At 43.0% G+C, this 24,578-nt stretch overlaps 1 long non-coding RNA gene across 1 annotated transcript; it reads right to left on the bottom strand.

Moving 5' to 3' along the window:
* Positions 1–558: 558 nt before the first annotated feature.
* On the bottom strand, positions 559–10,739 carry LOC131237449 (uncharacterized). The gene is made up of 4 exons (XR_009167257.1): positions 9,560–10,739; positions 9,380–9,470; positions 1,329–1,732; positions 559–896 (listed from the first exon to the last, which is right to left on the bottom strand). It is a non-coding gene; the product is annotated as an uncharacterized LOC131237449 (long non-coding RNA).
* Between the last annotated feature and the right edge of the window lie 13,839 nt (positions 10,740–24,578).

The following is a 24,578-nucleotide window of genomic DNA, read 5'->3' as shown; positions in this document are numbered from 1 at the left end:
CGCAGAACAAGCATGAACATTTAAATTAAGGAACCGAAAGCAAAGGTCTTCTCTTTCTGGTTCAGCGTTATTCAGTTCCTCATATCCCCTCTCAACGGCCGTCCTAACTGTAGAATCAAGGGCAATATCCAAAAAGAATAGATCCTTTAAGCGATCATGAGATTTAAGAAGCAAATGTCGAAGTTCCGCACGAGCCTCCAGCAATCCCTGCAGTATCACATTTTCAATAATTAAATACAACCAGTTAAAAGAAATTTGTAGGGAATATAGCATGAGCACTAAAAGAAAAAGCTTACATCACTATTTCACTAACCTCAAGCAAATATTCCACCCTCTTATCTTCAACATGATCTAGAACAAATTGCAGTAATTCCTATCCAAATAATTCATCGGAGCATACATGTAGCTAGATTCCTAAATTAGAGATTGGTGATTACTATGATGGACATTTAGAGAAGTTGAAAATATCTACCGGATATCCAGAAGGTATGGTACAGTTTTCAGCATACCTTAGATAATGGCTCGTTCAACTTCACACCTTTTTATCTATGCTTTTGGCTCTTTTACTTGATGATTTCATTTCACAGTTTTCAGCTTGACAAAAAGGGAAAAAAGGAAAAAGGAAAAAGAAAGAAAGAATGTTGCCGCCATTAGCAAGTAACAATGCCTATTTTTCACATTAATGTGGACTTTACCACAGGCCAAGATGATGACTAATTTCCAACGAATAAAAGAGTCAAATTTTCCAAACAACAAATCTTAGGAACTATTATTGATTCCAATCAAGTTTGAAAATTCTCAGCATTCAAAAATAACAAAAAATAATAAAATAATAATAAAAAATAGAGAGAGAGAGAGAGATCCCTCCATTTAGCTCAATCCATAGCTGTCACAACCTACAAAATAAAATAACAAAAAGAAATTAGTTAATATTTATAATCTTATATAAGAAGTTCAATTGCGCACCTTATATAGCACCCATGCGTACCTTTGCACACGTGTCATGGGCATAGAATCTAAACGGTCCATGAAATGTGTCACCCCTTGAAACATCATAAGCCCAACAATCGGGCCGATGCAAAACTCTAGTGGGCCATAGCAAGGAGAACTTCAAATCATGGGAGGAAATTGTTTCCTTTTTCCATAGCCCACTAGAGTTTTATATTGGGCTAAAGGTTGGACTTTTGAGGTTTAAAGGGGTACCATATGGTGTGGACCATTTAGATTATATGCATAAGACACATGTGCAAAGGTGCACACAGGTGTTCATGTACGAAGGTATGCAAAAAATAATAATAATAATAAATAAATAAATGAATAAATCTTACCAAATAACAACAATCGGGCCAACAAATACTTGTTCTAGTTGCATCCCCAATTGTTCTGTATCGTCCATAGGGTCTCATTAAAGTCTCTTCACGTACAATTGCCACCTGAATATATACTTCCCAAAAACCATTTCCAAGTGGGAACCTGCCTACTTTTATGAGCGGATCTTTACTCAAGACAATTCCTCTAGCAACAGTAACCCCACGGATACTAGTAAGAAGAACTTCTACACGTTCTACAAATAAAATTTACTATTTAACACAATACATTGCATCATTTGTATACCACATCTAATTAAGAACACAATAATCTCAAAACATAATAAAAGAACTATTCAATTGGTGTGAAAATTTTCCCTGGTACTACTGCAAGTCGTAGTCTTTCCCTTTTTCGGTAAGTGTCCCTACAAATGATAAATCAATGTAAACATACTCATAAATCCTAAAAATGAATTATATCTAAATCTAAGCTGTACAACAAAATAAGAAAACAGTAATAATTAAATATCCACAAAATAAGATACAAATATCCTCAAGCTAAAAAATATCATCCAAACATGAAACACATAAATAAATGCTTGGACACTACTAAGGTGTATTTTGAACATGAATTCTCAATAGACGACTCAAAAGAGAAGAAACTCATGAGCATAATACACATCCTAAAAATGAGTATCAACCTAACAGAAATATCATGATAAGCATAGTTTCCTACTAAAGTTAACTAAATAAAGAAGTAGCACCATTAACCAACCTGATCAAGTCCTAAAAGTTTCCCACTAAAAGTCAACAAAAATTCAACAATGATTTATAAATATGTTTCAAATTCAGAATATAGGTTTGCTATGCGTAGTCAAACTCTCCCAAGTTTTGAGTTATGAATAATATCTTGAGTCTTTACCAGCTAGAAACCTATTTTATTACCAATCACTGTTTAATCCCAGACCAACCAATGTGTAAATAGCACATAACGAACAGACCCTTGTCTTCATGCCAACTGGTGTTAACATTATACAATAATAGATGCCAAGAAAAGGAAGGGGGGAAAACTGAAAACGTCTAGCCCATAGGATATAATGGGCTTTTTTTTTTGAAAGGTAAAGACTCAAATTAAAATAAGCCAAATGGCAAAGAATACAACAAGGAGAAAAACGAAAAGAAGAATCACATTTAAATGATTCTGCAAGAGCATTTGGATGATTTAATGAGAAACAGGCTAGTTTCCAATTTTTATTTTTATTTATTTATTATTTATTTATTTATTTTAAAAGGCCGAAGCCTAGGAAATTCATTGATCAGCTGAATTTACAGACATTCAGGAGGGCCCCATAAAAAGGAAGGCAACCTCTCCTATCATGTACCTTAGTACAGAAAAGAAAAAAAGGGTTGAAAGGGAATACAGCAAAAATAACAAAGAAGGACGAGAGAGGAGCTGCACAAGAGGACAACAGATAGGACAAACTAGCAAAAACAGTTAGTGGCACCTGAGGGCTCCAAGACTTGCATTATCTAACACTAAAGCCCCTCTAACTGGCCTCGGGAGAGGAGCACGATGGAAGAAAATTCTGTTTGGACACCCTTCACTGGCGTTACAAGCAAGAGCATCGGTCACTGCATTCCCTTCTCTGAAAGTATGGTTGATCACCAGGTTAAGGTCCCGGGATTTATCTCTAATTTTCCCCAATGTATACCAGATTTTCCAGAGATTAGAGGAGTCAGTCTCTCTCAGATCATCAGCAATGACTTTAGAGTCAGTTTCGAGAATGATATTCGTAAGTCCCAGGTTGGAGCAAATGTTGAGGCCATCCAACATGGCCCTAGCTTCGGTCTTAGTATTCATAAAGATCCCATAGTAATTGTGAAAGGCAAAGACGAGTTGGCCAAGGTGGTCCTGGCAAATACCACCTCCATCACTTTCACCTGGGTTGCCTCTCGAGGACCCGTCGATGTTTAGTTTCAGCCAAAGTGCTGGTGGCTTTGTCCATTGAATAATGGAAGGCATAGATACAGGGGAGTTGAAGAGGGAGGGGAGCCTTAACAGTTGAACGGTAAGGTGCTCAGCCAAGGAATTGCTGTTCGTGGCTGGGATGAGGGACCCAATCTCATGTAGCCAACAAGAAACTCTATAGATGATAGAAGAGGTAGACATTTTTCGACCCTCAAAACGGGTCGCATTCTAATCATTCCACAACTCCCAAATTATGAAACAGGGGAGGAAACCAGTTAGCATCCTGATCTTGGACTTGTCGCTAGCCAAAGTAGACCACTGCTCAATCCGCTGAAGAATGGAGGCGTTGAGGAGGACTAGGATGTCAAAGAGGGCCCTGAAATGGGCCCATACCAGAGAAGAAATGCTGCCTAGGCTGAGCAGATGGTCTAGCGTCTCCTCAGCATGATGATAAGGCAGCATTGATGGCCTGGGTTGCTGACCCCTGTTCTGCTAAGGATGGGCGGATCCCAATGGGTCCTGAAAGGATGCGGCAGCGACAGTCGAAGGGAAGCAGCATTCGCAGCGGGAAACGAAAGGAACCCCACATTTCTGGATCGCAGCGTCAACAGGGACGATAGCGTGAGCAGTTTTCCAACTGAAAATAGCAATCTTAGCAGGGAGAAAATGGTTCCATATCCATCTAGACCATGTGGTCTTTGGGTATTGCTGCCTGATGACGTTCCAGGAGGATTTTAGGGTGAAGGATCCCTTCGAGGTTAAATCCCAAATGAATCTATCTTCTCGGTTGGAAAGGCCAACTTCAGTGGCTGATATGGTCTGCATGGCTGAGGGGGAAATGATATCTTGAATTTAAGAAAGATTTCATCTACTGCAAAATCGCTAACCTTGGCCCCTTGTAAATGAGGAGGGATCGAGGTCATGACGACACCTGCCAAAATTCCCCTGCCTGTCCAATTCTGATTCTAGAAGTCGACATTTCCCTCACCAATCAACCATCTTGAGTGATGAAGGGTAAAAGGCAATGTATGGAGAAGCTCCTTCCAACTAGGGGAAGTGATGGAGCCAACCCTTCCGTGATTGGAAATAAGTTTCGAAAAATATTTAGCTATAATGAAGCGAGCCCATAGAGATTTTCCTTCGAGCAGATTCCATCCCATTTTGATTCTGAAAGCCTGCATGATATCTTCTAAGCTTCTAATTCCAAGGCCTCCTTCATAGAGAGGCAAGCAGATTTTGGCCCATTTGACCCAATGCCTTTTGTTTCCCTTCTCTGAGGTTCCCCAAAAGAAATTTGCAAACACCTTTTCCAAGGATTTGTAGACGAGCTTAGGAATGTTGATAGTAGATAGCAAATGGATGGGAATGCTGGATAGAACATGCTTAATGAGGACCTGTTTTGTAGCTAGATTGAGAAGATTTGCCTTCCAGCCATCAATCTTGCGTGTAATCTTATGCACGATCGGCTGTAAAAGTGGGGTAGAGATTCTACCTTTGGTGAGAGGAATCCCCAAATACATCATGGGAAGAAAGGTTTGACTGAAGCCTATGAGGGTGCTGATTCTCTGAGCTTTGTTCTTGGACGTTTTTGTGGGTAATAGGAATGAAGTTTTGGAAGCATTCACCCATTGACCTGAAGCATTCTCATATTGGTGAATTAGATGGAGGAGGATCCGCACATTAGAGAGCCTGCCATTCAAAAAAAAGAATCACATCATCAGCATAAAAAAGGTGGGAAATAGAGAGGCAGTTGTTGGAGAGCTTGAATGGCTGGCATCGGCCCAATGAGAAGAGATTTGAGACGGCCTGGCTGAATACATAAGTTACAAGAATAAATATGGTTGGAGATAACGGATCTCCCTGGTGGAGACCTCTACCAGCTTGGAAGAAGCCATAACTCCGTTCGTTGATGAGAATAAAGAACCAAACATCTCTTCGACATCTTTGGAGTTGGGCTGTCCATAGGGGGCTGAACCCAAATCTGTCCAAAACCTGCATTCTAAAATGCCATTCCAGGCGATCATAGGTCTTTTTCATGTCAAGTTTTATAATCATGTTACCTCCAAAAACTTTTCGATCAATGTCGTGAATCATTTCCCTAGCTATTGATATGTTGTCCATAATGGATTTGTCCTTAATGAAGGCACCCTGTTCGTTGGAGATCAAGACGAGGAGGATAGGAGCGAGCCTAACTGCCATGACCTTAGAAAAAATCTTCATAATACAATTGCAGAGATTGATAGGCTTGAAATCTGTAACGTATTCGAGGATTCTTTTTTTTGGAATCAGGAAAATGTGAGTGCGTTGAAAGCTCTTAGGAATGTGGCCACCAAGAAGGAAATCTTTTGCAGCCTCAAAGAGATCTGGGCCAATCAGATCCCAACAGGAAGTGTAAAACGCACCTCCAAACCCATCCGGCCCAGGGGCACTGTCCAACGGAATGGAGGTTGCCGCTTCCTTAACTTCTTCAAGAGTTAGGGGCCTCATGAGGCTTTGATTTATTTAGGGGGTCACCAGCTTCGGGATGCAGTTGAGGATGTCGCCATTACAATCGATTCCTTCCGAAGAGAATAAGAGCTGGAAGTAACGAACAGTTTCTTCACTCATATCGTCATTCGTTTCAAGCATCTCCCCAGAAGAAGTCTTCGTACTATGGATAGTCAAACGTCTCCGCTTATCCAAGACAGAATTGTGGAAAAACTGGGTAGTCTTGTCTCCCTCAGACAACCAGGTATTCCAGGATTTTTTTTTCCAATAGATCTCCTCCTACAAATAAGCACGTTTCAGGTTAGCCTGGGCTTGCTGTAAAGAGCAAGAATCCACATTTGTCATGGAGTTGAGAAAGCAAAGCTCGGCTCTAGTAAATTCCTTCTCAGCCTCTTGGACATTTCTGAAAACATTCCCAAACACCTCATGGTTCCATTTTCTCAATGTATTCTTCAAAATCTTCATTTTGATAGAGAGCTTAAACATAGGAGAGGCTGTGATCTCAGATTCCCAGCTTTTAGCAACCACATTCCTGAAATCATCATGAGTTGTCCACATTTGTTGAAATTGAAAAGGGCGTGGGAGTTTAGCAACTGCTCCCTGGAAAGTGAGAAGAAGTGGTGAGTGTCGGAATGGATCCTCGGTAGATGGTGGACCAAAAAGCCTGGGAGCAGAGACAGCCAATCAGAATTGATAAACATGTGATCCATCCTGGCCCATCTGCGACTTCTGCCAGCTCTATTGTTGCTCCAAGTAAATGGTGGGCCTGAAAAACCTGCGTCAATCAATTAGGCCTGAATCATTGATTGCATCCTAGAATTCTCGCATAGCTCCCGTCATTTGAGGTGTCCCACCAATACAATCATCCGGACTAGTCGTGGTGTTAAAATCACCACTGACTAGCCACGGGTTAGATGTCAATCTAGAAATGTCTCTCAGCTTATCCCAGAGCTGCTTCCTACTTTCTCTGTCGCGGTTAGCATAAACAGCAGTGACAGTGATTGGTTGGGGGAAGAAATCTGATAGGGCAGAGAATGTTATGGATTGGAGGCTGATCCGGATGGTTAGAGCTGGAGATGATCTGAAGCCAGGATCCAAATCTTGTTAGCCCCCATATTCTCAGCGAAATGCGAGGAGAAACCTAGTCTGGAAGCCACCAGGGCACACCAAGACTCTCTGATCATCGGTTCTTGTAACAAAAGGAGAGCGATATTGTGTTTCGTAACCAGCCTTTTTAGAAAACGGGTAGTCTGAGCATTACCTACCCCACGCACATTCCATGAAAGAATGATACACATCAAAAACACAACCTCTATTCTCAGCCCGACGCGGTTTACCTTTCAGTGTTTGACTCTTCCTGTAAATGATACTTAGCTTGGACAAGTTTTTCTTTTTCTTTTTACTCTCCCTCCTAATTCTTGCCTCTTGATCAGAATCAATGTTGGAGTCAAAAGAGGGTGGCCTGTCAGTACCTGTTGAGCCTTGAGTATCTACCCATAATTTTAGCCCCTTAGGAGATTTTGGATCTAATTGATTTCCTGGCTCATATACTTCATTGCATACTGGTTCATTTTGGGCTTCTTCTTGGCCAAATGATGTATCTGTCTGGGCCTGCAGTTCCTCATTGACTGTCCTAACTAGGGAGGCATTCTGACCCTACAACTCCTCACTGGCTGTCCTGGCTGGGGGATCACATAGGGTGGAGTTATTTCGAACACTAGTTTGAGGTAGATTGGGGCAAGGAGGGCTGAGAAACAGTCTTTCTGGGTTGTCCTTGAATAAATCTTTTATACCAGATAGCCACCTGTCCCAAGCTTCCAGAGTTTGTTGGGGTGGTTGATTCCATGGGGTAGAGTGTTGCGGCTAACGAGGATGGGACACGGTGGGATGGCTAACAGAGGAGGAGCGCAAAGTGTCATCAAAGGGTCTGATATTGAAAACGTCAGCCTCCCTGAGCTGGGCTAGTGGTTGGATGACATCTTTGTCAGTTGGCTGATTAATCCTGCTGGGTATGTGTAATTGAGGAATGAGATCCAAAATCTGGTGGTTGAAGCTTGGGGATGGATGTGGTTAGTGATGCAACTGTCGTTGATGGCTTGGAGGGGAAGCATGAATCTGTCTTTCATCTGTAGCTTATATAAACTTTGAGGCTGGCGGTTGAACAGGCGGAGCAATATCCCTCAGTTGGTGATCGCCATGCCTGGTGCAAGTCTGTCTCTCATTAGAAACTGGAGTAGTCTCTGAGGCCTTTTGTCGAACAGGTTAAGCATTATCCCTCAGTTGACGATCTGCAGGGTGAGCATCCTCCATTAGCCCTGATTGGTCATCGGTACAGCCTTGGAATTGCTGAGAATCATCCTCAGGTGGCTTATGGTGAGTTGGCCTAAAGGTCTGGGCAACCCATTCTCTTGTTCCTTCAGTGGTTAGATGGGGTGTACGCTGGGTTGGAGAATGCAAAATCTCCCCATTCGAATGGTAGTAGTAGTTGAAAAAGGCTATAATATGATATGCTCTTCCTTCTACAAGGAGTTTGGAGGCCCTGAAAGGTGGATCACCCCGGTGAGGTATAATTTCAGCTCGGGCAAACCAGCGGTTTGTTCCGTCTTGAGTACCCCTGTCCAATTTAATGACTGTCCCCATCTGTTTAGCAATCTCTCCGATGGTATGATCACTCCAGGCATGCAAGGGAATGCCCTCAATTCGAATCCAGATTCCCCTGCCCATATTCTGGAGTGTTTGAAGTTCATTTTCTGGTGGAGGAGGTGGTCCTTTGAGAATGCTAAAACTCCCTCTTTGGATTTGAAACTGATCGCGTAGCCATATTCAGAAATCCTGTGAATCTAAGGGTTTAAAGATTTGAAGGGGGAAGATTTCAGAATGTCTGCCAAGTTGTTGGAAGCATCTATCGGACTGTGAACCTCTCCCATGATGGCATTGGCCATATCCGCCCTACCCTTATCAGATATCCATTTGGGAACAATAATGGAGGAGTTGGTGGCTGGAGGATTGGGAGGATGTAGAACATCTGCATAGGACATGTGGTTGAGGTCATTAGAGGTGGCTTGGACAGGGACCCTACCTATAGTGTTGGAGGAGAGAGGTGGAATGTCAGAAGGAGGGTCTAGAGTAGGCTTAGGTCTAGGGTTTTGGGGGCCAATGGAGGGGTTGTTGGGAGCCGTTCTCTGAGAGGCATCGTTAACGATCATTCGGTGCCTACCAATGAAGCGATCATTGAGCATTTCCTTCGCCTGTTGAGCATCCCCCCTGTTCTGGAATCGAGTAAAAGCATATCCCTTCTTTCTTCCAAATCGAGCGAAGGAAGGGATGTAAATGTCATTGACATCCCCAAACTGACCGAACCGTTTGTGGAGATCGTCCTCCTTGATGTCAAAAGCAAGATTACCCACAAAGAGGCTCCATTCACTACCTTTAGATCACCGAGGAAGAACCGTTCGCCATTCGTGTACCTTGGGAAGCATGGCTGAATCTCCTCTCCCGTTCGCCATGCTCGCTATCGGATCAATGAGAACACTCTGACTCCATTGGTTTTGCAAGTTCTATCCTTCAGTTTTTTCGGCTAGTTTCCAATTTATCTATACACAGATGAAAGAAGTACCAGTAGAGAAAATCCCCACTAGACACCATCTTTCCACAAATCCAATCTGGAACCAACTCTTCTAGTAGCTTTAATTGTTCTTCAACTTCTCCTGCAATGCAGTTGCGATGAAGTTCAGTTCTTTTCTAACTCAAATAAAACACAAACAAGAAGTATAGTCCCAGTAGAAATCCTGATTACCTGTCTCATTGATATCACAATTATGCAAGAGTATTTTATGAACAAGCTCCTGTTTTGTAATTGAGGAATAGTTGACAGATCGAAATATAAGGCAGACAGTATTAAAGAGGCCAGGCAAGCAAGAGAGCATATGCTGGCGCTTCGTAAAACTAGTTCGACTTATCTTGCAATCCATAGTAGTGACACTCACCTTCTCTTCTACCTGTAATGTTTAGAATTCTGAGGTCGTTTGGGGCAGCAAAAAGTAACAGATAACAAGAAATCGTAAAACTGTAGTTCAATCACTATAACTGATAGGCGGATACTTCAATACATAAGGAACAAATAAGCTAAAATTTCATCACCATTAAAATTAAGTACTATCAATATCAAGATTTGCTTAATTTATAGCCAGTTTGTACATTTATGGCCCATGGTTTTGGGATCCTGACCACTAATCTAAGGAACTTCAATGGATGGGTGATGACTAAAAAATCTCCACAGTCAAACAATTCTAACCCTTATATCAGTAGCTCACAAACAAAAGGTTTGGTAGCGAACAAAACAAGGGTCCATAACAAGAGGGATGGCGAGAATTGTCTGATCTGAAAAGTTTTAAAGGCATACCCCAACCATGATGCGGCCCTTCATACCAATTATCTGGATTGCCAAACATGGGCTCCACTAGTACAAAAGGGATGACCAGGGAACTTCATGTTCTGAACTTTGATAACCAGAACACTTCATATTCCTCACTACCAAATACTACATTGGAGGTTTTGATCCTAAAATCAAAATATATGACAAGTATTAGAGTTCAAAATAAACGTTTCACCAAATGATACAGTGGGAATTGAAAATTCAATTCCACTTCCAAACCAGCATAGTAATTCAAAAAAGAAATCTCTAATGCCAAATTCTATCTCTGCTCAGTTGAAATCAGTCTGAAAAACCAATTGAGTGAAAAACACATAAGAACATGATTCTGACAAATTCACATGAGAAGCCCCATGTTACTGAACAAACATCTTGTGTGATGTTAAATGAAGCTAAGTATCGTGTATATAGTTCAGAAACAAAACAAGCAAATTTCCACTGAAGTCCAAATCTCACATAGAATGGTGATGTTTTTAATCCAAAATTCAGGATCCATTAGTTGCCACACCAATCATTTATTAGTACAAGGTAACGAAGATTTCTGTAAGGCCAATATGGAGCCCAAGAGTCATTGATACCTGATTTTTTCCAATGTGTCATGTTTTTTTTTTTTTTTTAAATTTTCAAGACACCACTAGGACATGAATTTTTTTCTTGACACTCAAGAGTCATTGACACCTGATGAGAACCCATAATAATAAAATCCCAAAAGTCTACCATTCCAAACCATTCCAAAGACATGGACTCTTCTGTTTGTACGCGTGTATACAATTCATGGATGCCATTTTAGTCAGTTGAAAACATGAAATGTTGGCTGCAAGTAGATTCATAAGTGAATTAAAACACTGAAGATTTTAAAAGACAAGGTGAACAGAACAACAACTGTCACGCCCCAAACTCGGAAACCGGGCTCACAAAATTTTCGATTGCCGAATCTAGTGCCGATAGCCTCCGCAATACCCCATTCTTGGCTCCCAGCACTCGTATGCCAGGTTCCGATCCTAGGATCCTACAAGGAGGATTTTTTTTTTTCCAACGTACATTTATCTCGTAAGAAGTATAACCATAAGTTTACCCAAATCATAAAAGCAACATCATCATCACATATCCACTAATATAACCAGTTGAATACAGTGATGAAAGGGAAATACATATGTCAAAAATTAAAACTTTATAAGTTCGCTGCACGCTTCAAGCTCAATGCTGCTGCAACCTAACATTACCTGCATACATCTATCATGCATAAGCTTATAGAAAGCTTAGTGGGTGGTGAAAGTGTGTGCACAAGGTAGTGTCAACTAAGCAATATCAAAGTAATCAGAGTAAGCAGAAAATACTGATAAACTCATAAATCATACAATATCAGAGTAATGTATAAATATACTGATAGGCCCATAAATACCATCAGCCTTATTCCGGCTATATGATGTAGAAATATAATAAAAATAATATCATATACTGATGAAGCAATGTAGATCAACTATGCAATGCAGAGACAATAAACCAAATATTAGATGCCGATGATACAATGCAACACGCAAATCCTATGAATCCATGAATACCGTCAGTCGTGTTTAGGCCATATAAATGCATAAACATAGTAACCCAAAATACCATATGCTTAGATGTAATACAATATGCAGTGCGAATGGAATGATCATGCTAGAGTGTGAAGTTGGGATGATAGTATGTAGTATCACAAGCTATGGGGTCCAGCACAAGGGACTTCTATCCAAACCAGTCCCATGCCTAAATTTGGATAGTCAGACTCAATGTGGTAAACTCCTGATCTCAGGTTAGTTGCGCACCCCAACCAAAATCCTTGCCATTGCAAAGTCACATGTAATAAATAGTTACGCACCACCAGCCTGAGTGGATAGTGAATGAATGAATGAATGAGTATGCAACTCCTACTCAATAAGTCTACATATCAGTACAGTTCATCTCTGAGATCATCACCGGGGTTTAGTATACTCTAGATGGCACTGCCGCTCTGCCAGCCGCACAGTCCAAGTGAGTGTAAGAAACCTCACTATCCGCCTGGCCAATAGTCTGCCAATACCTATCCGACACGTCGATAGCGGACCCATTCACGAGCTGGTCAAAATCAGCCTAGCATTGCCCCCTACGCTAGGGTGGGTAAGGCCATACCCCTTCCCAATCGACCATGACACAGTGGGAGATGTGGCTTCCTGGTATTCATCACTCGGGCGCTCATGTATCCACTCGGTCTCGACGTTGGGGCGTCTCCTGGTCTCGGAGGTTTAGGGACTTTCACCCATGGACATCTAAAGTTTCCAGATGCTTAAACCAAACATTTTCGGTGTCCCATCTAGCCATCCACGACATGCCTATGGAGGCTACGGGCCTGATGTCATTAGGGCGTATAGTAATCAAAACATACAATGCAAGATGCATGAGTCATACAATCCAGTCATACATCAATCCTGCGCATACCGTGCACTCATGCGAGACTTCTCCGCCTATCAGGGAGTCTTATAACAACCTGCCCAATAACATATGCGATGGTCAACCACATCTCATAATAAACATGTAGATGATGCGCATGGGTATGTACATGATGCTATGCTATCACATACTCATGAATCGGTATCAATAACTGACATCGACAATCGACCTTGACAATGTGGACATTTAACCAACATTGTCCCCAAGAGATGACTCACATAAAGTCTAACATATGGACCCATGGCCTCACAAAGGGCCTAAAATACATCACAATGGGCCTTCAACACTGGCTGAATATACATCATAATTGGTCTTGTCAATCGGCCTCGGTAGTCGGCATCAGTAGTCAGAATCGGCCTCGACAATCGGAATCGGCAATCGGCCTCGATTCGCTAATCGGTCAATCGGCCACAATAATCAGAATCGGTAAATGGCCACGACAATCGGAATCGATCGATAATCGGTCATGATAATCAGCCTCGATCATTAATCGGTCAATCGGCCACAAAAAATCAGAATCAAAAATTGCCCTCAATCGATATTCGGCAATCGGCCACGATAAATCAAAATCGGTAATTGGCCTCGATCGATAATCGGCAATCGGTCACGATAAATCAAAATCGAAAATCGGCCCCAATCAATATTCGGCAATTGACCATGATAAATCAGAATCAGTAATTGGCCTGATCGATAATCGACAATCGGCCACGACCAATCAGAATCGGTAATCAGCCTCGATCGATATTCGACAATCGGTGAGAATCTTATTAAGACCTAAGGGAAGGTCACAATGTGGACATCTAACCATCATTGTCTATCAATGTGAACATTTAACCAACATTTCTCCCAGGGGGGTAGTCCACATAGAACCAAACACATAGTGGCCCCACGGCCTCGCACAAGGGCCTTGAATACATCACATCGGGCCTTACCCATGGGCCTCGAAGACATCACATTGGGCCTTGCCCATGGGCCTCGAATACATTAAAAGGGCCACGCGTCATGGGCCTATTACATGTCACAATGGGCCTCAGATTCAAACAAGTGGGCCCCATCATATGGGCCTTATATATATATATATATATATATATATATATATATATATATAAGTGGGTCTCAACAACGGTCCAAAAACACATCAAGATGGGCCTAATCACATGGGCCATATATATATATATATATATATATATATATATATATTAAAGTGGGCCTTAACAACGGTCTACAAACACATCAAGATGGGCCTAATCACATGGGCCTTATATTTATCAAAGTGGGTCGTTACAAATGGGCTGAGTCAAATGGGCTGAATCAAATGGCCAAGTCAAATGGGCCGAGTTGAATGGGCTAAGTCCAATACACCATTCATCCATGATCATTATAGAGCATACCAAAAATGAATCATATCCAAAGAATCGTCTGGACCATATTACAACTAACTGTGGTAATAATAATTTTCCATTATCAAATTCCAGTGGGCCCACCATTTAATTTTCATCCAGACTATTCCCATGGTCACAAGGACCTGGGGAGAAATAAAAATCATATTGGTCCAAAGCTTTTGTAACCCGAAAGGGGTTTCAAGGGTAGGCATTCAATCCACTGTTTTTTTTTTTTTTTTTGTAGTGTGGTCCACCTGACAATTGGATCTATTTTATTTACTTATTCATTTTTTTGTCTCAAGTCTTAAAATTATCTTCAAAATTGTTGGATAGTTAGGATGCAACACATGCATCATGGTGGGGCCCACCGTCCAAACAGTGGACGATGCGGATAGAGCACATACATCATAGGTGGTTCCCACCAAATGGATGACAGTGAGGGCATACATACATACATCAGTGGGTCCCACGTGGGGCCCACCATAATATTTATTTTCCACTCGATCTGTTGATAAGGTCATGCAAACCCGGATGAGAGGAAAAACAAATTCATATTGATTCAAAACTTCTGACCCAAAAGGGTTTCAATGACAGACGTCAATCACCACTATTTCCTGCCGTGTGGGCCACCTGAGTTCTGGATGAAGCTGATTTTTAGGGTGGCCCACTGCCCTAAGTGGGCCTACCAAATGCACGGTGTGGATGTCCAACCACATCATGGTGGGGCCTATGGCTGGGACCGTGGGTCCTACTATCCGTCCATCCGTCTGCTCGCCAGCAGCACCTATGCACACTGTTGATAGCAGCAGCGCCTGCTGCAGCAGCGTGCATTTTTTTTTATTTTTTATTTTCTCGAGGTTTTTCACATGTGGGGCCCATGTTTTGAGAATCCACTCCACCCATTGGATTCTATGGCCCATGACGGATCAAACGAGTCTAATATGCAGTATGTTTTTGACGGGTAGAGACATTAAGGTGTATTTCAACGGTATATATACTGTTTTCTATGTTGTGGCCCGCTAGGTAGTCGGATTGACCTCATTTTTCGGCTCAACGCCTAAAACAATCTGAGGAAAAGGATGGACGGCTTGGATTTTATACATACATCCAGGTGAGGCCTACATGAGGGGCCCAAATATATATATAGATATATATATTGAAAGCTGGCTTGTACACTAGCGTCAAATCACACTTCTCTGTTTGCCACACCACGTCCAGCGTCCAGAGACGCTGGACGGTCTACATATAGCACAAGCATCGTGGTGGGTCCCACTTGGACGTGGCCCACTATGCAAGCATATATGTATATATATATATGTTAATATAATATAACATATACCCTTATTCTAGTGTGGGGATCTCCACATTCCCAAATAATGGATGGTGTGGACCACCACTTGTAGTAGGATGGGCCACACCGTTTGATGGACATCTATATAACACACATTTGTGGGGCTCACTCCAATCATAATAGTTAGAGAGAGAGAGAGAGAAAGAGAGAGACGTGAAGGGGGAGGGACCCCGCCACTAATGGGTCCTCCCTTATATAATGCATACATCATGTCGGTTTCACAACAAGTGGCCCTTAAAATCGAAAACAACAGTAGATCACTCACCTTTAGGCCTTCTCCTTGCTCCCTAAGGCTTGTAAGCTCCTTGCCTTCAAGTTTGATGGAGGTTGATGGGAGTTTGATGGTGGGATAAGAGATGAGAGGGTGGGCCACACTTGGCTTGGGAGAGAGTGTTGGACGTTGGAAATTTTGGGTTGCTTGGGAGAATTGAGAAATGAGAGAGAGAGAGAGAGAGTGTGTGAGGTAATGGGAATGATATGGTGGGATGATGTAAGGAAGGAGATGGGAGGGTATGGTTTAGTTTGATTTTTTGTAAAAGAGGTATGGTTGTGGTTGAAATTTTGTAAAGGGGAATGATGAGGGGAGGGAGAGAGTTGACTTTGGGAATAAGAGAGATGGGTTACCTGTACTTGAGTATGGCTTGTACTTGACTTGTACTTGACATGAGTGATTGATTGATTGATGGGACACGTCGTAAAGATTTTCTCAAAATTTGTAACGCGCGGTGTTTCTTTGGAATGAACACAGACCCACATCTCCTTTCCTGGGTATCGATTCGGTACGCGAGTCGAGGCGTTAGAACCGCAGTGACGGCGTGGTCACTAAGGTACAAGTTTCAGGTCAAGCCGACTTCAGTATGCAGGACCCGGCTTAGGCTTGCGCGCGAACGTCGGATACGGGTCGAGAGTTGCCGAAATTCAACTAGGAGGACCACGAAAGCCTATGGAACGATACGAACTAGGACACGGGTCTTACAACTCTCCCCTCTAAATAAAAATTTTGTCCTTGAAATTTACAAAACAGATAAGGGAAGAGGAAACATCATATATAAGTCAAGGCACAATTAGTTTACATAAGGATGCGAATAGCGCTCTCTAATCTCAACCTTACGCTCCTAAGATGCCTCCCCGACACTGTGGTGACCCCTACTAAACTTCAGATCCTGGATCAGAAACGATCGAAACTAGGATACCTTGCAACCTCACCATCTCACCAATGACTAATCTAACATGGTGGCCATAATGCCCGGTTGCACGAATCGTCTGTGACTCCTGACGACTAAGGGTCCTGCAGAGTTGCATAAATCCGGCTCTAGGTCTGCTAAGGGAGGTGTATGTTCCCCCTAAAGAGGTTATTGCTACTAAAAATGGGGACACTCACGCTTTCGATGCCCCGTCTCACCACATTTGAAGCAAACGCCCATAAACGGTCTCTTTGGTGATGCTAAAGATGCTGCTGGTGCTCGAAAGGATGGACCATTCCTGTGCCTTTGCGGTCGTCGACGCTACTGCTAGAAACTACCAGATGGGATCTTCCTCTTTCGGTCTCCTCTGTGGTCACGAACCCTCTGCGAATCGTTCTATTCCGCCTCATAAATCTGGGCCCTCTGAACTACCTGCTTAAAGGTCAGGAGCATGTGTCCGACAACACGGTTCCTGAGGCGAAAATGTAAGCCGTTCTCAAAATGGCAGGCCTTCCGCCCCTCATCGTCAACCAAATACAGTGCGAACCTCGATAGTGCCACAAAACGAGCCACGTACTGTGCCACGGACATGTCCCCTTGCACCAGAGTCTCGAACTCAACGCTTTCTAACGACGAATGTGGTCGGGGAAGTACTGCTGCTCAAATCGATCAATAAAATCCTCCCATGTTCAGACGAAATCAGGCCCTGCAACACGAATGACGGAGTTCCACCGGTGCTCGCCCTCACCCTGGAAAAGAAATATGGCCAATCGGACTCACTGTTGGGTCGTACATGCCATCATATTAAAAATCTTCTCTACCTCGGAATGCCATCTCTCGGCTATTGTCGGGCCTGGTTCACCCTGGAAACTCGGCAGATCGAACTGTCGAAACTCTTGAAGAAGGGTGCTCGCGCGCTCATGCTCTGGGCTGACGAAACAACGGAGTGCCTGCCCTACCCCTGGAGGGCGGTCGTCACAGCCTGCAACATCTGTTGTAAGTGGGAGGCACTCACGGGTATGGTTGGATCCGCACCGCCCTCAGGTGGAGGAACAATATCCTCAGTCTGGGGAGCAGGGATCTCTAGGGGTGGAGCGGGGGTTGTAGGTGGTAAAGCTAGAGCCTCATGTGGTGGAGCGGATTTCGCTCGAGTCACTCTTCTGGGCGGCATGTCTTATAGGGAAGGACAAAGGCGCCTATCAACCTTGAGAACTCTCGAAGGCACACACATTAAGAGTCTATAATAAAAGATAGCTAAGTTATTCGAACTTGGGACCTAATTATTCTAAGTTCTCGACAATCATAGAGTACAAGGTAGCTATCCGCAGATATGTGATGTTACCCTCAGGTATTCCCAACTTATGCTCTGATACCAACTTCTGTCACGCCTCAAACTTGGAAACCGAGCACATAAAATTTCCGATCGCCGAATTTGGTGCTGACAGCCTTCGTAATACCCCATTCTCGGCTCCCAATGCTCGTATGCCAGGTTCCGATCCTAGGATCCTACAAGGAGGATTTTTTTCCAACGTACATTTATCTCGTAAGAAGCATAACCACAAGTTTACCCAAATCACAAAAGCAAGATCATCATCACAAATCCACTAATATAACCAGTTGAATACAGTGATGAAAGGGAAATACATATGTCAAAAATCAAAGGTCCATAGGTCCAAGCACGCTCCAAGCTCAATGTTGCTGCAACCTAATATTTCCTGCACGCATCTATCATACATAAGCTTATAGAAAGCTTAGTGGGTGGTGAAAGTGTGTGCACAAGGTAGTGCCAAGTAAGCAATATTAAAGTAATTAGAGTAAACAGAAAATACTGATAAACTCATAAATCATATAATATCAGAGTAATGCATAAATATACTGATAGGCCCATAAATACCATCAGCCTTATTCAGGCTCGGTGATGCAAAAATATAATAAAAATAATATCATATACTGATAAAGTAATGTAGATCAACTATGCAATGCGGGGACCGCAAACAAAATATTAGATGCCGATGATACAATGCAACACGCAAATGCTGATGAATCCATGAATACCGTCAGTTGTGTCTAGGCCGTATAAATGCATAAACACAGTAACTCAAAATACCATATGCCACAGATGTAATGCAATATGCGGTGCGAATGGAATGATCATGCTAGAGTGTGAAGTCGGGATGATAATACGTAGTATCATAAGCTATGGGGTCCAGCACAAGGGACTTTTATCCAAACCAGTCCCATATCTAAATTTGGATAGTCAGACTCAATGTGGTAAACTCCTGATCTCAGGTTAGTCGTGCACCCCAACCAAAATCCTAGCCATTGCGAAGTCACACGTAATAAATAGTTGCGCACCACCAACCCGAATGGATAGTGAATGAATGAATATGCAACTCTTGCTTAATAAGTCCACATATCAGTATAGTTCATCTCTGGGATCATCATTGGGGTTTAGTACACTCCAAATGGCACTGGTGCTCTCCCAGCCGTACAGTCCAAGTGAGCGTAAGAAACCTTACTATCCGCTTGGCCAATAGTCTGCCAATACCTATCCGACAGGTCGATAGCGGACCCATTCACGAGCTGGTCAAACTCAGCCTAGTATTGCCCCCTACGCTCGGGTGGGTAAGGCCACACCCCCTCCCAACTGACCATGATACAGTGGGAGACGCGACCTTCTGGTATTCGGCACTCGGGCGTTGATGTATCCACTCGGTTTTGACGTTGGGGCGTCTCCTGGCCTCAGAGGTTTGGGAACTTTCACCCACGGACATCCCAAGTGCCCAGATGCTCAAACCAAACATTTTCGATGTCCCATCTAGCCATCCACGACATGACTGTGAAGGCTATGGCCCTAATGTCGCTAGGGAGTACAGTAATCACAACACACAATGCAAGATGAATGAGTCATACAATCTAATCATACATCAATCCTACGCATACCGTGCGCTCATGCGAGACAATCTCCTCCTATCAGGGAGTCTCATAATAACTTGCCCAATGACATATGCAATGGTCAACCACATCTCATAATAAACATGTAGATGATGCGTATGGGCATGTACATGATGCTATGCTATCACATACTCATGAATCGGTATCAATAACTGGCATCGACAATCGACCTCAACAATGTAGACATTTAACCAACATTACCCCCAAGGGATGACTCACATAGAGTCTAACGTATGGTGGACCCATGGCTTCACAAAGGGCCTAAAATACATCATAATGGGCCTTCAACACGGGCTGAATATACATCACAATGGGTCTTGTCAATCGACCTCGACAATCAAAATCGGCGTCGGTAGTCAGAATTGGCCTCGACAATCAGAATCGACAATCGGCCATGGTAATCGCCCTCGATTCGCTAATCGGTCAATTGGCCACGACAATCAGAATCGGTAAACGGCCATGACAATCGAAATCGATCTATAATCGGCCTTGATACTCGGAATCGGCAATCGGTCACGATAATCAGCCTCGATCGCTAATCGATCAATCGGCCACGACAAATCAGAATCGAAAATCGCCCTTGATCGATATTCGGCAATCGGACACGATAAATCAGAATCGATAATCGGCCTCGATCGATAATCGACAATTGGTTATAACAAATTGAAATTAAAAATCGGCCTCGATCGATATTCGGCAATTGACCACGACAAATCAGAATCGGTAATCGGCCTCGATCGATAATCGACAATCGGCCACGACCAATCAGAATCGGTAATCAGCCTCGATCGATATTCGACAATCGGTGAGAATCCTATTAAGGCCTAAGGGAAGGTCACAATGTGGACATCTAACCATCACTGCCTATTAATGTGAACATTTAACCAACATTTCTCCCAAGGGGGTAGTCCACATAGAACCAAACACATAGTGGCCTCACGGCCTCGCACAAGGGCCTCGAATACATCACATCAGGCCTTACCCATGGGCCTCGAAGACATCACATTGGGCCTTGCTCATGGGCCTTGAATAAATTAAAAGGGCCACGCGTCATGGGCCTATTACATGTCACAATGGGCCCCAGATTCAAACAGGTGGGCCCCATCATATGGGCCTTATATATATATATATATAAGTGCGTCTCAACAATGGTCCACAAACACATCAAGATGGGCCTAATCACATGGGCCTTATATATATCAAAGTGGGCCTCAATAACGGTCCACAAACACATCAAGATGGGCCTAATCACATGGGCCTTATATTTATCAAAGTGGGTCGTTACAAATGGGCCGAGTCAAATGGGTTGAATCAAATGGCCAAGTCAAATGGGCCGAGTTGAATGGGCTAAGTCCAATACACCATTCATCCATGATCATTATAGAGCATACCAAAAATGAATCATATCTAAAGAATCGTCTGGACCATACTACAACTAACTGTGGTAATAATAATTTTCCATTATCAAATTCCAGTAGGCCCACCATTTAATTTTCATCCAGACTATTCCCATGGTCACAAGGACCTGGGGAGAAATAAAAATCATATTGGTCCAAAGCTTTTGTAACCCAAAAGGGGTTTCAAGGGTAGGCATTCAATCCACTGTTTTTTTTTTTTTTTGTAGTGTGGTCCACCTGACAATTAGATCTATTTTATTTACTTATTTATTTATTTTTTGTCTCAAGTCTTAAAATTATCTTCAAAATTGTTGGACAGTTAGGATGCAACACATGCATCATGGTGGGTCCCACCGTCCAAACAGTGGACGACGCGGATAGAGCACATACATCATAGGTGGTTCCCACCAAATGGATGACAGTGAGGGCATACATACATACATCAGTGGGTCCCACCTGGGGCCCACCATAATATTTATTTTCCACTTGATCTGTTGATAAGGTCATGCAGACCCAGATGAGAGGAAAAACAAATTCATATTGATTCAAAACTTCTGACCTAAAAGGGTTTCAATGGCAGACGTCAATCACCACTGTTTCCTGCCGTATGGGCCACCTGAGTTCCAGATGAAGCTGATTTTTGGGGTGGCCCACTGCCCTAAGTGGGCTTACCAAATGCACGGTGTGGATGTCCAACCACATCATGGTGGGGCCCACGGCTGGGACCGTGGGTTCTACTGTCCATTCGTCTGTCCGCCTGCTAGCAACGCCTGTGCAAGCTGCTGATAGCAGCAGCGCCTGCTGTAGCAGCATGCATTATTTTTTATTTTCTCGAGGTTTTTCACATGTGGGGCCCATGTCTTGAGAATCCACTCCACCCATTAGATTTTATGGCCCATGATAGATCAAATGAGTCCAATATGCAGTATGTTTTTGGCTGGTAGAGACATTAAGGTGTATTTTAACGGTATAAAATTATTTTCTATGTTGTGGCCCACCAGGTAGTCGAATTGACCTCATTTTTTGGCTCAACGCCTAAAATAATATGAGGAAAAGGATGGACGGCTTGGATTTTATACATACATCTAGGTGGGGCCTACATGAGCTGCCCAAAAATATATATATATATGTATATATATAAAGCTGGCTAGTACACCAGCGTCAGATCACACTTCTCTGTTTGCCACACCACGTCCAGCGTCCAGAGACGTTGGACGGTCTGCATATAGCACAAGCATCGTGGTGGGTCCCACTTGGACGTGGCCCACTATGTAAGCATATGTGTGTGTGTGTGTGTGTATATATATATATATATATTTATATTAATATAATATAACATATACCCTTATTCTAGTGTGGGGATCTCCACATTCCCAAATAATGGATGGTGTGGATCACCACCTGTAATAGGATGGGCCACACCGTTTGATGGACATCTATATAACACACATTTGTGGGGCCCACTCCAATCATAGTAGTTAGAGAGAGAGAGAGACATGAAGGGGGAGGGACCCCGCCACTAATGGGCCCTCCCTTATATAATGCATACATCATGTGAGTCCCACAACAAGTGGCCCTTAAAATCGAAAACAATAGTAGATCACCCACCTCTAGGCCTTCTCCTTGCTCCCTAAGGCTTGTAAGCTCCCTGCCTTCAAGTTTGATGGAGGTTGATGGGAGTTTGATGGTGGGGATGAGAGATGAGAGGGTGGGCCACACTTGGCTTGGGAAAGTAGTGGACGTTGGAAATTTTGGGTTGCTTGGGATAATTGAGAAATGAGAGAGAGTGTGAGGTGATGGGAATGATATGGATGGGATGATGTAAGGAAGGAGATGGGAGGGTATGGTTTAGTTTGATTTTTTGTAAAAGAGGTATGGTTGTGGTTGAAATTTTGTAAAGGAAAATGGTGAGGGGAGAGAGAGAGTTGACTTTGGGAATGGGAGAGATGGGTTGCTTGTACTTGAGTATGGCTTGTACTTGACTTGTACTTGACATGAGTGATTGATTGATTGATGGGACATGTCATAGACATTTCCTCAAAATTCACGACGCGCGACATTTTTTCGGAATGAAGGCAGACCTACATCTCCTTGCCTAGGTATCGGTTCGGTGCATGAGTCCCGACGTTAGAACTGCGGCGACGGCGCGGTTGCTAAGGTACAAGTTTCGGGTCAAGCCGAATTCAGTATGCAGGACCCGGCTTAGGCTCACGCGGGAACGTTGGATACGGGTCGAGAGTTGCCGAAATTCGACCGGGAGGACCGCGGAAGCCTATGGAACGGTACGGACTAGGACACGAGTCTTACAACAACTGTTCTTAGAAGGCAAACTTTCTAAAAATATGCAAAACAATAGTATAAAGATTGTTAGTTTTGTCCTTCAACTGTTAATTACAGAATTATAATAATCAACTACAAGAAATCTTTATTATAAGACTTAATAGGTTAAAAATAATTTCTCAATATGAAACTTGTAGATGTTGGTATTTTAGGGAAAAAAAACTTCAACATTCATCCTTATTATATTGCCCCGATGCATGTCATGCACACAGGAAGACTATCAAAGAAGAATGATATGTTTTCCAGAATGGACTATCTGCTGGTGATTCGTCTCAAATCCTAAAATAGTTTCAACGAAAATGATGGACAAGATGCAGAGATGAACAATATATGAAGGTTTTAGCTAATACCTTTAAACTTGTGAATCAGAACAACACCATTAACAACCCTGATTCGAGAATCTGCAGATGTAATAAGCACTTCTAAAGTAGGGATTCGACCATGCAAATCCCTAAAAATGGATTCGACAACGCAAATCCCTAATTAGAGATTTGTATTCGACAAAGCATATTCCTAATCAAGTATTCTAAATTTCAGAAAGCAACAACAAGAAGAGAAAAGCATTACATCATACCTGAGAATCCGAGATTCACGAGCAGCAGAAGACCGAACTGCAACAGAGGGCCGAGGAATAGGGTTTTGAGAGAGATAGATAAGGAGAGTAAGAGTGAGAGGAGAGCTAGAGAAGAGGGAGAGGGAGAGGCAGAGGGAGAGGGAAAGGGAGAGCGCGAGGGAGGGAGAGGGAGAGGGAGGGAGAGGGAGAGCATCCGAGAGTGAGAGGGAGAGGGAGAGAGGGAGAAGGAGAGCGCGTGAGAGGGAGAGGGAGAGGGAGAGAGAGGGAGGGAGAGCACGCGAGAGTGAGAGGGAGAGGGAGAGCGCACGAGAGGGAGAGGGAGGGAGAGCGAGAGTGAGAGGGAGAGCAAGAGGGAGCGTGAGAGGGAGAGAGTCAGCAGATAGAAAGAGCTAGGTTTTTTTATTTTATTTTATAGGGGTACCATTTTCCTACGGCCGGTAAAACTAGCCACGGGCAAAGGATTGGCCCATCGGTCGGCTTAGGCCCTCTTTCTTGTAGTGCTCATTGAGTTAGGTTTCTTTAACAGTCACTTGATAAATGACTTATATTTATTTGATGATAGCTTTAAATGGATTGACTGAGCTTAGATATAAGTTCGGCTTTAGATGAGTTGGATGGCATGGTGGTCTAGATAGAATAGGTTATCTGGTTGAGTGAGTAGGATGGATAAGATGGGCTAGGTTGGTTGGATAAGATATGTTAGGTTAAGTGAGTAGAATTAGGAACATAGG

Source organism: Magnolia sinica, chromosome 1 (genome assembly GCF_029962835.1).
Source record: "Magnolia sinica isolate HGM2019 chromosome 1, MsV1, whole genome shotgun sequence".
Classification (NCBI taxonomy): Eukaryota; Viridiplantae; Streptophyta; class Magnoliopsida; order Magnoliales; family Magnoliaceae; genus Magnolia; species Magnolia sinica.
The sequence above is the reverse complement of the archived record's forward strand: the minus strand, read 5'-3'. Positions and strand labels throughout refer to the sequence as shown.